The sequence below is a fragment of the Aquarana catesbeiana genome, linkage group LG09 (genome assembly GCF_042186555.1).
Source record: "Aquarana catesbeiana isolate 2022-GZ linkage group LG09, ASM4218655v1, whole genome shotgun sequence".
In the NCBI taxonomy this organism is placed as follows: domain Eukaryota; kingdom Metazoa; phylum Chordata; class Amphibia; order Anura; family Ranidae; genus Aquarana; species Aquarana catesbeiana.
The window spans coordinates 216453639-216468972 of record NC_133332.1 but is presented as its reverse complement, the minus strand read 5'-3'; the positions used below and the strand labels follow the sequence as shown (position 1 = coordinate 216468972).

The 15334-nt window shown below is 48.5% G+C and overlaps 1 long non-coding RNA gene across 1 annotated transcript in view; it reads left to right on the top strand.

The window, feature by feature from the left end:
* Positions 1-15334, top strand: part of LOC141108262 (uncharacterized) — a 326101-nt gene that overhangs the window by 112816 nt on the left and 197951 nt on the right. The gene's annotated exons all lie outside the window — the stretch shown is intronic.

Here is a 15334-nt window from a genome sequence, read left to right as displayed (position 1 = left end):
GCAGATTGTCACTTGCCACCATTTGCAGATTGTCACTTGCTACCGTTTGCAGATTTTCACTTGCCACGTCACTTGCCACCATTTGCAGATTGTCACTTGCCATGTCACTTACCACATCACTTGCCACCATTTGCAGATTGTCACTTGCCACCATTTGCAGATTGTCACTTGCCATGTCACCTGCCACCATTTGCAGATTGTCACTTGCCACGTCATCTGCCACCATTTGCAGATTGTCACTTGCCACGTCACCTGCCACCGTTTGCAGATTTTTACTTACCACCGTTTGCAGATTGCCACTTGCCACGTCACTTGCCACCATTTGCAGATTGTCACTTGCCACCATTTGCAGATTGTCACTTGCCACCTCACTTGCCACCTCACTTGCCACCATTTGCAGATTGTCACTTGCCACATCACTTGCCACCATTTGCAGATTGTCACTTGCCATGTTACTTGCCACCATTTGCAGATTGTCACTTGCCATGTCACTTGCCACCATTTGCAGATTGTCACTTGCCACCATTTGCAGATTGTCACTTGCCACCATTTGCAGATTGTCACTTGCCACCGTTTGCAGATTGTCACTTGCCACGTCACTTGCCACCATTTGCAGATTGTCACTTGCCACGTCACTTGCCACATCACTTGCCACCATTTGTAGATTGTCACTTGCCACCATTTGCAGATTGTCACTTGCCACCATTTGCAGATTGTCACTTGCCATGTCACCTGCCACCATTTGCAGATTGTCACTTGCCACGTCACCTGCCACCGTTTGCAGATTTTTACTTGCAACCGTTTGCAGATTGTCACTTGCCACCTCACCTGCACCATTTGCAGATTGTCACTTGCCATGTCACCTGCCACCATTTGCAGATTGTCACTTGCCACCTTTTGCAGATTGTCACTTGCCACATCACTTGCCACCATTTGCAGATTGTCACTTGCCACCATTTGCAGATTGCCACTTGCCATGTCACTTGCCACCATTTGCAGATTGTCACTTGCCACGTCACTTGCCACCATTTGCAGATTGTCACTTGCCCCCTCACTTGCCACCATTTGCAGATTGTCATTTGCCACGTCACTTGCCACATCACTTGCCACCATTTGCAGATTGTCACTTGCCACGTCACTTGCCACCATTTGCAGATTGTCACTTGCCACCTCACTTGCCACCATTTGTAGATTGCCACTCGCCACGTCACTTGCCACATCATTTGCCACCATTTGCAGATTGTCACTTGCCACGTCATTTGCCACCATTTGCAGATTGTCACTTGCCACGTCACTTGCCACCATTTGCAGATTTCACTTGCCACATCACTTGCCACCATTTGCAGATTGTCACTTGCCACCCTTTGCAGATTGTCACATGCCATGTCACATGCCATGTCACTTGCCATGTCACTTGCCACCATTTCCAGATTGTCACTTGTCACGTCACTTGCCACCATTTGCAGATTATGACTTGCCACCATTTGCAGATTTCACTTGCCACATCACTTGCCACCATTTGCAGATTGTCACTTGCCACCATTTGCAGATTTCACTTGCCACATCACTTGCCACCATTTGCAGATTGTCACTTGCCATGTCACTTGCCACCCTTTGCAGATTGTCACATGCCATGTCACTTGCCATGTCACTTGCCACCATTTCCAGATTGTCACTTGTCACATCACTTGCCACCATTTGCAGATTATGACTCGCCACCATTTGCAGATTGTCACTTGCCACCATTTGCAGATTGTCATTTGCCACGTCACCTGCCACCATTTGCAGTTTGTCACTTGCCACATCACCTGCCACCATTTGCAGATTGTCACTTGCCACGTCACCTGCCACCATTTGCTGACTTTCACTTGCCACCGTTTGCAGATTGTCACTTACCACCTCACCTGCACCATTTGCAGATTGTCACTTGCCACCTTTTGCAAATTGTCATTTGCCACATCACTTGCCACCATTTGCAGATTGTCACTTGCCACATCACTTGCCACCATTTGCAGATTGCCACTTGCCACGTCACTTGCCACCATTTGCAGATTGTCACTTGCCACGTCACTTGCCACCATTTGCTGATTGTCACTTGCCACCTCACTTGCCACCATTTGCAGATTATCACTTGCCACATCACTTGCCACCATTTGCAGATTGTCACTTGCCATGTCACTTGCCACCATTTGCAGATTGTCACTTGCCACCTCACTTGCCACCATTTGCAGATTGTCACTTGCCACGTCACTTGCCACCATTTGCAGATTGTCACTTGCCATGTCACTTGCCACCCTTTGCAGATTGTCACATGCCATGTCACCTGCCATGTCACTTGCCACCATTTCCAGATTGTCACTTGCCACGTCACCTGCCACCATTTGCAGATTGTCACTTGCCACGTCACCTGCCACCATTTGCAGACTTTCACTTGCCACCGTTTGCAGATTGTCACTTACCACCTCACCTGCACCATTTGCAGATTGTCACTTGCCACCTTTTGCAAATTGTCATTTGCCACATCACTTGCCACCATTTGCAGATTGTCACTTGCCACATCACTTGCCACCATTTGCAGATTGCCACTTGCCACGTCACTTGCCACCATTTGCAGATTGTCACTTGCCACGTCACTTGCCACCATTTGCTGATTGTCACTTGCCACCTCACTTGCCACCATTTGCAGATTATCACTTGCCACATCACTTGCCACCATTTGCAGATTGTCACTTGCCATGTCACTTGCCACCATTTGCAGATTGTCACTTGCCACCTCACTTGCCACCATTTGCAGATTGTCACTTGCCACGTCACTTGCCACATCACTTGCCACCATTTGCAGATTGTCACTTGCCATGTCACTTGCCACCCTTTGCAGATTGTCACATGCCATGTCACCTGCCATGTCACTTGCCACCATTTCCAGATTGTCACTTGTCACGTCACTTGCCACCATTTGCAGATTGTCACTTGCCACATCACTTGCCACCTTTTCCAGATTGTCACTTGCCACGTCACTTGCCACATCACTTGCCACATCACTTGCCACCATTTGCAGATTATGACTTGCCACCATTTGCAGATTGTCACTTGCCACCATTTGCAGATTGTCATTTGCCACGTCACCTGCCACCATTTGCAGATTTCACTTGCCACATCACCTGCCACCATTTGCAGATTGTCACTTGCCACATCACTTGCCACCGTTTGCAGATTGTCACTTGCCACATCACTTGCCACCATTTGCAGATTGTCACTTGCCACCATTTGCAGATTGCCACATGCCATGTCACTTGCCACCATTTGCAGATTGTCACTTGCCTCATCACTTGCCACCATTTGCAGATTGTCACTTGCCACGTCACTTGCCACATCACCTGCCACCATTTGCAGATTTTCACTTGCCACCGGTTGCAGATTGTCACTTGCCACATCACTTGCCACCATTTGCAGATTGTCACTTGCCACGTCACCTGCTACTATTTGCAGATTGTCACTTGCCACGTCACCTGCCACCATTTGCAGATTGTCACTTGCCACATCACTTGCTACCATTTGCAGATTGCCACTTGCCACATCACTTGCCACCATTTGCAGATTGTCACTTGCCACGTCACTTGCCACCATTCGCAGATTGTCACTTGCCACCATTTGCAGATTGTCACTTGCCACCATTTGCAGATTGTCACTCGCCACGTCGCTCGCCACCATTTGCAGATTGTCACTTGCCACCATTTGCAGATTGTCACTTGCTACCGTTTGCAGATTTTCACTTGCCACGTCACTTGCCACCATTTGCAGATTGTCACTTGCCATGTCACTTACCACATCACTTGCCACCATTTGCAGATTGTCACTTGCCACCATTTGCAGATTGTCACTTGCCATGTCACCTGCCACCATTTGCAGATTGTCACTTGCCACGTCATCTGCCACCATTTGCAGATTGTCACTTGCCACGTCACCTGCCACCGTTTGCAGATTTTTACTTACCACCGTTTGCAGATTGCCACTTGCCACGTCACTTGCCACCATTTGCAGATTGTCACTTGCCACCATTTGCAGATTGTCACTTGCCACCTCACTTGCCACCTCACTTGCCACCATTTGCAGATTGTCACTTGCCACATCACTTGCCACCATTTGCAGATTGTCACTTGCCATGTTACTTGCCACCATTTGCAGATTGTCACTTGCCACGTCACTTGCCACCATTTGCAGATTGTCACTTGCCCCCTCACTTGCCACCATTTGCAGATTGTCATTTGCCACGTCACTTGCCACATCACTTGCCACCATTTGCAGATTGTCACTTGCCACGTCACTTGCCACCATTTGCAGATTGTCACTTGCCACCTCACTTGCCACCATTTGCAGATTGCCACTTGCCACGTCACTTGCCACATCATTTGCCACCATTTGCAGATTGTCACTTGCCACGTCATTTGCCACCATTTGCAGATTGTCACTTGCCACGTCACTTGCCACCATTTGCAGATTTCACTTGCCACATCACTTGCCACCATTTGCAGATTGTCACTTGCCACCCTTTGCAGATTGTCACATGCCATGTCACATGCCATGTCACTTGCCATGTCACTTGCCACCATTTCCAGATTGTCACTTGTCACGTCACTTGCCACCATTTGCAGATTATGACTTGCCACCATTTGCAGATTTCACTTGCCACATCACTTGCCACCATTTGCAGATTGTCACTTGCCACCATTTGCAGATTTCACTTGCCACATCACTTGCCACCATTTGCAGATTGTCACTTGCCATGTCACTTGCCACCCTTTGCAGATTGTCACATGCCATGTCACTTGCCATGTCACTTGCCACCATTTCCAGATTGTCACTTGTCACATCACTTGCCACCATTTGCAGATTATGACTCGCCACCATTTGCAGATTGTCACTTGCCACCATTTGCAGATTGTCATTTGCCACGTCACCTGCCACCATTTGCAGTTTGTCACTTGCCACGTCACCTGCCACCATTTGCAGATTGTCACTTGCCACGTCACCTGCCACCATTTGCAGACTTTCACTTGCCACCGTTTGCAGATTGTCACTTACCACCTCACCTGCACCATTTGCAGATTGTCACTTGCCACCTTTTGCAAATTGTCATTTGCCACATCACTTGCCACCATTTGCAGATTGTCACTTGCCACATCACTTGCCACCATTTGCAGATTGCCACTTGCCACGTCACTTGCCACCATTTGCAGATTGTCACTTGCCACGTCACTTGCCACCATTTGCTGATTGTCACTTGCCACCTCACTTGCCACCATTTGCAGATTATCACTTGCCACATCACTTGCCACCATTTGCAGATTGTCACTTGCCATGTCACTTGCCACCATTTGCAGATTGTCACTTGCCACCTCACTTGCCACCATTTGCAGATTGTCACTTGCCACGTCACTTGCCACATCACTTGCCACCATTTGCAGATTGTCACTTGCCATGTCACTTGCCACCCTTTGCAGATTGTCACATGCCATGTCACCTGCCATGTCACTTGCCACCATTTCCAGATTGTCACTTGCCACGTCACCTGCCACCATTTGCAGATTGTCACTTGCCACGTCACCTGCCACCATTTGCAGACTTTCACTTGCCACCGTTTGCAGATTGTCACTTACCACCTCACCTGCACCATTTGCAGATTGTCACTTGCCACCTTTTGCAAATTGTCATTTGCCACATCACTTGCCACCATTTGCAGATTGTCACTTGCCACATCACTTGCCACCATTTGCAGATTGCCACTTGCCACGTCACTTGCCACCATTTGCAGATTGTCACTTGCCACGTCACTTGCCACCATTTGCTGATTGTCACTTGCCACCTCACTTGCCACCATTTGCAGATTATCACTTGCCACATCACTTGCCACCATTTGCAGATTGTCACTTGCCATGTCACTTGCCACCATTTGCAGATTGTCACTTGCCACCTCACTTGCCACCATTTGCAGATTGTCACTTGCCACGTCACTTGCCACATCACTTGCCACCATTTGCAGATTGTCACTTGCCATGTCACTTGCCACCCTTTGCAGATTGTCACATGCCATGTCACCTGCCATGTCACTTGCCACCATTTCCAGATTGTCACTTGTCACGTCACTTGCCACCATTTACAGATTGTCACTTGCCACATCACTTGCCACCTTTTCCAGATTGTCACTTGCCACGTCACTTGCCACATCACTTGCCACATCACTTGCCACCATTTGCAGATTATGACTTGCCACCATTTGCAGATTGTCACTTGCCACCATTTGCAGATTGTCATTTGCCACGTCACCTGCCACCATTTGCAGATTTCACTTGCCACATCACCTGCCACCATTTGCAGATTGTCACTTGCCACATCACTTGCCACCGTTTGCAGATTGTCACTTGCCACATCACTTGCCACCATTTGCAGATTGTCACTTGCCACCATTTGCAGATTGCCACATGCCATGTCACTTGCCACCATTTGCAGATTGTCACTTGCCTCATCACTTGCCACCATTTGCAGATTGTCACTTGCCACGTCACTTGCCACATCACCTGCCATCATTTGCAGATTTTCACTTGCCACCGGTTGCAGATTGTCACTTGCCACATCACTTGCCACCATTTGCAGATTGTCACTTGCCACGTCACCTGCTACTAATTGCAGATTGTCACTTGCCACGTCACCTGCCATTATTTGCAGATTGTCACTTGCCACATCACTTGCTACCATTTGCAGATTGCCACTTGCCACATCACTTGCCACCATTTGCAGATTGTCACTTGCCACGTCACTTGCCACCATTCGCAGATTGTCACTTGCCACCATTTGCAGATTGTCACTTGCCACCATTTGCAGATTGTCACTTGCCACGTCGCTCGCCACCATTTGCAGATTGTCACTTGCCACCATTTGCAGATTGTCACTTGCTACCGTTTGCAGATTTTCACTTGCCACGTCACTTGCCACCATTTGCAGATTGTCACTTGCCATGTCACTTACCACATCACTTGCCACCATTTGCAGATTGTCACTTGCCACCATTTGCAGATTGTCACTTGCCATGTCACCTGCCACCATTTGCAGATTGTCACTTGCCACGTCATCTGCCACCATTTGCAGATTGTCACTTGCCACGTCACCTGCCACCGTTTGCAGATTTTTACTTACCACCGTTTGCAGATTGCCACTTGCCACGTCACTTGCCACCATTTGCAGATTGTCACTTGCCACCATTTGCAGATTGTCACTTGCCACCTCACTTGCCACCTCACTTGCCACCATTTGCAGATTGTCACTTGCCACATCACTTGCCACCATTTGCAGATTGTCACTTGCCATGTTACTTGCCACCATTTGCAGATTGTCACTTGCCACGTCACTTGCCACCATTTGCAGATTGTCACTTGCCACCATTTGCAGATTGTCACTTGCCACCATTTGCAGATTGTCACTTGCCACCGTTTGCAGATTGTCACTTGCCACGTCACTTGCCACCATTTGCAGATTGTCACTTGCCACGTCATTTGCCACATCACTTGCCACCATTTGTAGATTGTCACTTGCCACCATTTGCAGATTGTCACTTGCCACCATTTGCAGATTGTCACTTGCCATGTCACCTGCCACCATTTGCAGATTGTCACTTGCCACGTCACCTGCCACCGTTTGCAGATTTTTACTTGCAACCGTTTGCAGATTGTCACTTGCCACCTCACCTGCACCATTTGCAGATTGTCACTTGCCATGTCACCTGCCACCATTTGCAGATTGTCACTTGCCACCTTTTGCAGATTGTCACTTGCCACATCACTTGCCACCATTTGCAGATTGTCACTTGCCACCATTTGCAGATTGCCACTTGCCATGTCACTTGCCACGTCACTTGCCACCATTTGCAGATTGTCACTTGCCCCCTCACTTGCCACCATTTGCAGATTGTCATTTGCCACGTCACTTGCCACATCACTTGCCACCATTTGCAGATTGTCACTTGCCACGTCACTTGCCACCATTTGCAGATTGTCACTTGCCACCTCACTTGCCACCATTTGTAGATTGCCACTCGCCACGTCACTTGCCACATCATTTGCCACCATTTGCAGATTGTCACTTGCCACGTCATTTGCCACCATTTGCAGATTGTCACTTGCCACGTCACTTGCCACCATTTGCAGATTTCACTTGCCACATCACTTGCCACCATTTGCAGATTGTCACTTGCCACCCTTTGCAGATTGTCACATGCCATGTCACATGCCATGTCACTTGCCATGTCACTTGCCACCATTTCCAGATTGTCACTTGTCACGTCACTTGCCACCATTTGCAGATTATGACTTGCCACCATTTGCAGATTTCACTTGCCACATCACTTGCCACCATTTGCAGATTGTCACTTGCCACCATTTGCAGATTTCACTTGCCACATCACTTGCCACCATTTGCAGATTGTCACTTGCCATGTCACTTGCCACCCTTTGCAGATTGTCACATGCCATGTCACTTGCCATGTCACTTGCCACCATTTCCAGATTGTCACTTGTCACATCACTTGCCACCATTTGCAGATTATGACTCGCCACCATTTGCAGATTGTCATTTGCCACGTCACCTGCCACCATTTGCAGTTTGTCACTTGCCACATCACCTGCCACCATTTGCAGATTGTCACTTGCCACGTCACCTGCCACCATTTGCTGACTTTCACTTGCCACCGTTTGCAGATTGTCACTTACCACCTCACCTGCACCATTTGCAGATTGTCACTTGCCACCTTTTGCAAATTGTCATTTGCCACATCACTTGCCACCATTTGCAGATTGTCACTTGCCACATCACTTGCCACCATTTGCAGATTGCCACTTGCCACGTCACTTGCCACCATTTGCAGATTGTCACTTGCCACGTCACTTGCCACCATTTGCTGATTGTCACTTGCCACCTCACTTGCCACCATTTGCAGATTATCACTTGCCACATCACTTGCCACCATTTGCAGATTGTCACTTGCCATGTCACTTGCCACCATTTGCAGATTGTCACTTGCCACCTCACTTGCCACCATTTGCAGATTGTCACTTGCCACGTCACTTGCCACATCACTTGCCACCATTTGCAGATTGTCACTTGCCATGTCACTTGCCACCCTTTGCAGATTGTCACATGCCATGTCACCTGCCATGTCACTTGCCACCATTTCCAGATTGTCACTTGCCACGTCACCTGCCACCATTTGCAGATTGTCACTTGCCACGTCACCTGCCACCATTTGCAGACTTTCACTTGCCACCGTTTGCAGATTGTCACTTACCACCTCACCTGCACCATTTGCAGATTGTCACTTGCCACCTTTTGCAAATTGTCATTTGCCACATCACTTGCCACCATTTGCAGATTGTCACTTGCCACATCACTTGCCACCATTTGCAGATTGCCACTTGCCACGTCACTTGCCACCATTTGCAGATTGTCACTTGCCACGTCACTTGCCACCATTTGCAGATTGTCACTTGCCACCATTTGCAGATTGTCACTTGCCCCCTCACTTGCCACCATTTGCAGATTGTCACTTGCCATGTCACTTGCCACCATTTGCAGATTGTCACTTGCCACCTCACTTGCCACCATTTGCAGATTGTCACTTGCCACGTCACTTGCCACATCACTTGCCACCATTTGCAGATTGTCACTTGCCATGTCACTTGCCACCCTTTGCAGATTGTCACATGCCATGTCACCTGCCATGTCACTTGCCACCATTTCCAGATTGTCACTTGTCACGTCACTTGCCACCATTTGCAGATTGTCACTTGCCACATCACTTGCCACCTTTTCCAGATTGTCACTTGCCACGTCACTTGCCACATCACTTGCCACATCACTTGCCACCATTTGCAGATTATGACTTGCCACCATTTGCAGATTGTCACTTGCCACCATTTGCAGATTGTCATTTGCCACGTCACCTGCCACCATTTGCAGATTTCACTTGCCACATCACCTGCCACCATTTGCAGATTGTCACTTGCCACATCACTTGCCACCGTTTGCAGATTGTCACTTGCCACATCACTTGCCACCATTTGCAGATTGTCACTTGCCACCATTTGCAGATTGCCACATGCCATGTCACTTGCCACCATTTGCAGATTGTCACTTGCCTCATCACTTGCCACCATTTGCAGATTGTCACTTGCCACGTCACTTGCCACATCACCTGCCACCATTTGCAGATTTTCACTTGCCACCGGTTGCAGATTGTCACTTGCCACATCACTTGCCACCATTTGCAGATTGTCACTTGCCACGTCACCTGCTACTATTTGCAGATTGTCACTTGCCACGTCACCTGCCACCATTTGCAGATTGTCACTTGCCACATCACTTGCTACCATTTGCAGATTGCCACTTGCCACATCACTTGCCACCATTTGCAGATTGTCACTTGCCACGTCACTTGCCACCGTTTGCAGATTGTCACTTGCCACATCACTTGCCACCATTTGCAGATTGTCACTTGCCACCATTTGCAGATTGCCACATGCCATGTCACTTGCCACCATTTGCAGATTGTCACTTGCCTCATCACTTGCCACCATTTGCAGATTGTCACTTGCCACGTCACTTGCCACATCACCTGCCACCATTTGCAGATTTTCACTTGCCACCGGTTGCAGATTGTCACTTGCCACATCACTTGCCACCATTTGCAGATTGTCACTTGCCACGTCACCTGCTACTATTTGCAGATTGTCACTTGCCACGTCACCTGCCACCATTTGCAGATTGTCACTTGCCACATCACTTGCTACCATTTGCAGATTGCCACTTGCCACATCACTTGCCACCATTTGCAGATTGTCACTTGCCACGTCACTTGCCACCATTCGCAGATTGTCACTTGCCACCATTTGCAGATTGTCACTTGCCACCATTTGCAGATTGTCACTCGCCACGTCGCTCGCCACCATTTGCAGATTGTCACTTGCCACCATTTGCAGATTGTCACTTGCTACCGTTTGCAGATTTTCACTTGCCACGTCACTTGCCACCATTTGCAGATTGTCACTTGCCATGTCACTTACCACATCACTTGCCACCATTTGCAGATTGTCACTTGCCACCATTTGCAGATTGTCACTTGCCATGTCACCTGCCACCATTTGCAGATTGTCACTTGCCACGTCATCTGCCACCATTTGCAGATTGTCACTTGCCACGTCACCTGCCACCGTTTGCAGATTTTTACTTACCACCGTTTGCAGATTGCCACTTGCCACGTCACTTGCCACCATTTGCAGATTGTCACTTGCCACCATTTGCAGATTGTCACTTGCCACCTCACTTGCCACCTCACTTGCCACCATTTGCAGATTGTCACTTGCCACATCACTTGCCACCATTTGCAGATTGTCACTTGCCATGTTACTTGCCACCATTTGCAGATTGTCACTTGCCACGTCACTTGCCACCATTTGCAGATTGTCACTTGCCACCATTTGCAGATTGTCACTTGCCACCATTTGCAGATTGTCACTTGCCACCGTTTGCAGATTGTCACTTGCCACGTCACTTGCCACCATTTGCAGATTGTCACTTGCCACGTCACTTGCCACATCACTTGCCACCATTTGTAGATTGTCACTTGCCACCATTTGCAGATTGTCACTTGCCACCATTTGCAGATTGTCACTTGCCATGTCACCTGCCACCATTTGCAGATTGTCACTTGCCACGTCACCTGCCACCGTTTGTAGATTTTTACTTGCAACCGTTTGCAGATTGTCACTTGCCACCTCACCTGCACCATTTGCAGATTGTCACTTGCCATATCACCTGCCACCATTTGCAGATTGTCACTTGCCACCTTTTGCAGATTGTCACTTGCCACATCACTTGCCACCATTTGCAGATTGTCACTTGCCACCATTTGCAGATTGCCACTTGCCATGTCACTTGCCACCATTTGCAGATTGTCACTTGCCACGTCACTTGCCACCATTTGCAGATTGTCACTTGCCCCCTCACTTGCCACCATTTGCAGATTGCCACTTGCCACGTCACTTGCCACATCACTTGCCACCATTTGCAGATTGTCACTTGCCACGTCACTTGCCACCATTTGAAGATTGTCACTTGCCACCTCACTTGCCACCATTTGCAGATTGCCACTTGCCACGTCACTTGCCACATCACTTGCCACCATTTGCAGATTGTCACTTGCCACGTCACTTGCCACATCACTTGCCACCATTTGCATATTGTCACTTGCCACCCTTTGCAGATTGTCACATGCCATGTCACTTGCCACCATTTCCAGATTGTCACTTGTCACGTCACTTGCCACCATTTGCAGATTATGACTTGCCACCATTTGCAGATTGTCACTTGCCACCATTTGCAGATTTCACTTGACACATCACTTGCCACCATTTGCAGATTATCACTTGCTATGTCACTTGCCACCCTTTGCAGATTGTCACATGCCATGTCACTTGCCATGTCACTTGCCACCATTTCCAGATTGTCACTTGTCACGTCACTTGCCACCATTTGCAGATTATGACTTGCCACCATTTTACAGATTGTCTCTTGCCACCATTTGCAGATTGTCATTTGCCACGTCACCTGCCACCATTTGCAGATTGTCACTTGCCATGTCACCTGCCACCTTTTGCAAATTGTCACTTGCCACATCATTTCCACCATTTGCAGATTGCCACTTGCCACCGTTTGCAGATTGTCACTTGCCACCTCACCTGCACCATTTGCAGATTGTCACTTGCCACCTTTTGCAAATTGTCACTTGCCACATCATTTCCACCATTTGCAGATTGCCACTTGCCACGTCACTTGCCACCATTTGCAGATTGCCACTTGCCACGTCACTTGCCACCATTTGCAGATTGTCACTTGCCACCATTTGCAGATTGTCACTTGCCATGTCACCTGCCACCATTTGCAGATTGTCACTTGCCACGTCACCTGCCACCGTTTGCAGATTTTTACTTGCAACCGTTTGCAGATTGTCACTTGCCACCTCACCTGCACCATTTGCAGATTGTCACTTGCCATGTCACCTGCCACCATTTGCAGATTGTCACTTGCCACCTTTTGCAGATTGTCACTTGCCACATCACTTGCCACCATTTGCAGATTGTCACTTGCCACCATTTGCAGATTGCCACTTGCCATGTCACTTGCCACCATTTGCAGATTGTCACTTGCCACGTCACTTGCCACCATTTGCAGATTGTCACTTGCCCCCTCACTTGCCACCATTTGCAGATTGTCATTTGCCACGTCACTTGCCACATCACTTGCCACCATTTGCAGATTGTCACTTGCCACGTCACTTGCCACCATTTGCAGATTGTCAATTGCCACCTCACTTGCCATCATTTGTAGATTGCCACTCGCCACGTCACTTGCCACATCATTTGCCACCATTTGCAGATTGTCACTTGCCACGTCATTTGCCACCATTTGCAGATTGTCACTTGCCACGTCACTTGCCACCATTTGCAGATTTCACTTGCCACATCACTTGCCACCATTTGCAGATTGTCACTTGCCACCCTTTGCAGATTGTCACATGCCATGTCACATGCCATGTCACTTGCCATGTCACTTGCCACCATTTCCAGATTGTCACTTGTCACGTCACTTGCCACCATTTGCAGATTATGACTTGCCACCATTTGCAGATTTCACTTGCCACATCACTTGCCACCATTTGCAGATTGTCACTTGCCACCATTTGCAGATTTCACTTGCCACATCACTTGCCACCATTTGCAGATTGTCACTTGCCATGTCACTTGCCACCCTTTGCAGATTGTCACATGCCATGTCACTTGCCATGTCACTTGCCACCATTTCCAGATTGTCACTTGTCACATCACTTGCCACCATTTGCAGATTATGACTCGCCACCATTTGCAGATTGTCACTTGCCACCATTTGCAGATTGTCATTTGCCACGTCACCTGCCACCATTTGCAGTTTGTCACTTGCCACGTCACCTGCCACCATTTGCAGATTGTCACTTGCCACGTCACCTGCCACCATTTGCAGACTTTCACTTGCCACCGTTTGCAGATTGTCACTTACCACCTCACCTGCACCATTTGCAGATTGTCACTTGCCACCTTTTGCAAATTGTCATTTGCCACATCACTTGCCACCATTTGCAGATTGTCACTTGCCACATCACTTGCCACCATTTGCAGATTGCCACTTGCCACGTCACTTGCCACCATTTGCAGATTGTCACTTGCCACGTCACTTGCCACCATTTGCTGATTGTCACTTGCCACCTCACTTGCCACCATTTGCAGATTATCACTTGCCACATCACTTGCCACCATTTGCAGATTGTCACTTGCCATGTCACTTGCCACCATTTGCAGATTGTCACTTGCCACCTCACTTGCCACCATTTGCAGATTGTCACTTGCCACGTCACTTGCCACATCACTTGCCACCATTTGCAGATTGTCACTTGCCATGTCACTTGCCACCCTTTGCAGATTGTCACATGCCATGTCACCTGCCATGTCACTTGCCACCATTTCCAGATTGTCACTTGCCACGTCACCTGCCACCATTTGCAGATTGTCACTTGCCACGTCACCTGCCACCATTTGCAGACTTTCACTTGCCACCGTTTGCAGATTGTCACTTACCACCTCACCTGCACCATTTGCAGATTGTCACTTGCCACCTTTTGCAAATTGTCATTTGCCACATCACTTGCCACCATTTGCAGATTGTCACTTGCCACATCACTTGCCACCATTTGCAGATTGCCACTTGCCACGTCACTTGCCACCATTTGCAGATTGTCACTTGCCACGTCACTTGCCACCATTTGCTGATTGTCACTTGCCACCTCACTTGCCACCATTTGCAGATTATCACTTGCCACATCACTTGCCACCATTTGCAGATTGTCACTTGCCATGTCACTTGCCACCATTTGCAGATTGTCACTTGCCACCTCACTTGCCACCATTTGCAGATTGTCACTTGCCACGTCACTTGCCACATCACTTGCCACCATTTGCAGATTGTCACTTGCCATGTCACTTGCCACCCTTTGCAGATTGTCACATGCCATGTCACCTGCCATGTCACTTGCCACCATTTCCAGATTGTCACTTGTCACGTCACTTGCCACCATTTGCAGATTGTCACTTGCCACATCACTTGCCACCTTTTCCAGATTGTCACTTGCCACGTCACTTGCCACATCACTTGCCACATCACTTGCCACCATTTGCAGATTATGACTTGCCACCATTTGCAG